Consider the following 2,526-nt stretch of genomic DNA (forward strand, 5'->3'; position numbering starts at 1 on the left):
AATTTAGTTATGACTTTGTTTAGATAGGCTTCTTGGGAAATGATTAGTCTATTTTCAGCCCTATCTCTCTTTATAACCATCCCTAAAATCTTCTTAGCACTCCCCAAATCTTTCATAATGAATTCTGATTTAAAAGGTTCTTCATCTTAGTGATTTCAGTCTTACTTGAACTTGCTAGAAGCATGTCATCTACATACAGCAACAAGTAGACCTCACAGCCCTCCTTACTATCATTATAGTATAGGCATGCATCATATTCACTCCTTTTAAAACCTATCTTCAGTACATAGGTATCGAACTTATGTACCACTGTCTAGGGCTTTGTTTAAGCTCATACAGAGATCTTTCTAATTTGCACACACAGTTTATTTTACCTTTCACCTCAAAACTTTGAGGCTGACTCATGTAAATATCCTCTTCCAATTCCCCATGTAGGAAAGCAGTCTTGATATCTAGTTGTTCCAGTTCCCAGCTGAATTGAACAACCAATGAAAAAACCAATCTGATTGTTTTGTACTTTATCACAGGAGAGAATATCTCATTGTAATCAACCCCCTACTTTTGAGTGAACCCTTTTGCCAATAATCTGGCCTTATACCTAGAGGGATCACTAGGATTATTTCCTTCTTTCAATTTGTAAATCCACTTACATTGAACTATCCTATGATCCTTAGGCTTGTTAACTAACTTCCAAGTTTTATTCTCCATTAAAGATTCCATTTCTTCCTGCATAGCTTTTAGCCAATTTTTAGAACAATTTCCATTAACATCTTCTTCATAACTAACAAGTTCTATCTGTTCAAGGGCTTCACCTGAAACCAAGGCAAAATCAGTCAATTTTAGGTATTCATATCTAGGATTTGGCCTGATCTGCCTCCTCCCCTGATCCCTAGTAAGCTGATAATCTTGATTAGGTGGCTGATCATTAAAATGTTCAAATTCACTTGGTTCAATGTTATCTTGAAGTTCAGTCACCTCTTCAGGTTCAGGTTCAATTTCAATTTCATTTTCATTTTGATGATGTATAGGGTCATTTTCACCATTCCCAGGTGTAGGTGAATTTAGCCTAGCCAGCTTCACCTCAGTCTGAATACTCTTCTCAGTTTCAGATTTGTTAGTTTCTTCAGTTTTCTGTTTTAGACATGGCATCTCAGATTCATTAAAGACCATATTCCTGCTGTTAATAATCTTAATGCCTTGGACCCCTAAAACCTATAACCTATAGCCCTTCACACCCTCGGGATACCCTAACATCACACACTTGACAGCCCTTGGCTCAAGTTTCCCTTCAGATTGGTGTGCATATGCAGCATATCCAAACACCCTCAAGTGTTCTAGATTTGGAGGCTCTCCCGTCCACAAATCCTGTGGGGTCTTTAACCCTATACTGCTGGACAGAGACCTATTAATCAGATAAGCTGCAGTACTTGCAACTTCAGCCCAAAAATCTTTCGCAAGGCCAGAGCTAATCGACATACACCTAACTTTGTTCATTATGGTCCTGTTCATTCTTTCAGCGACCCCATTTTGTTCAAGTGTGTATTTAACAGTTCTATGTCTTGTTATACCTTTCTGCTTACAGAAGTTGTCAAATTCGTTATTACAGAATTTAAGCCCATTATCAGTTCTTAATGTTTTAAGTTTCTTGTCTAAATGATTCTCAACAGACTTTAACCAAACTCTGAATTTTCCAAAAGTTTCTGACTTAGCTTTCAAAGGATAAATCCAAACTTTTCTTGACTAATCATCCACTAAGGACAAGAAGTACTTGCTTCCACCAAATGTGGAGTGCTTCTCTGGGCCCCATAGACCAGCATGGACATAGTCCAATGGTCTGCTGGTCCTATGAGAGCGAGCTTCAAAACTCACCTTATGAGACTTACCCAAGACACAAGTTTCACAAAATTCCATAGTTTCGATGTCATCTTTTCCAAGTAATTTCTAATTACTTAAAGATTTTAGCCCTTTAAACCCAATGTGACCCATTCTGTTATGCCAAAGTTCAATTTTGTCTTTACTCACAGTAAGAAGGCTATAATCAACTGGTATTTCAGTTCCACCCTCAAGATAGTACAGACCATTCCTCTTAGTCCTTTTCATAACTATAAGAGAACCCTTCATAATTTTCAAAATCTTGTTACCAGACTTGAAGGTATATCCCTCATCTTCAAGAGAACCTAAAGAAATGAGGTTCCTTTTTAAATTTGGGACATATCTAACATTTCTGAGTTGTGTGATGGCCCCATCGTACATTCTGATGGCTATGTCACCAACTCCAACCACATTTTGAGAATTATTGTCTCCCATGTAGACCTTCCTAGGTTCAGTCTCTCTATAGTTATAGAACCAAGACCTATCAGGACACATATGGAAAGTGCACCCTGTGTCTAGAATCCAATTTTTGTCAAATTCTTCCTCAGACACATTCATGACATGCAAACTATTAATTTCAGAAACAATAGCAGCATTATCAACATCAGAACTGTTCGGGTCTTTTTGTTTCCGTTTCAGTCGATGCAGTCTTTC

This window comes from Olea europaea, unplaced genomic scaffold, assembly GCF_002742605.1.
Source record: "Olea europaea var. sylvestris unplaced genomic scaffold, O_europaea_v1 scaffold4843, whole genome shotgun sequence".
Lineage (NCBI taxonomy): Eukaryota > Viridiplantae > Streptophyta > Magnoliopsida > Lamiales > Oleaceae > Olea > Olea europaea.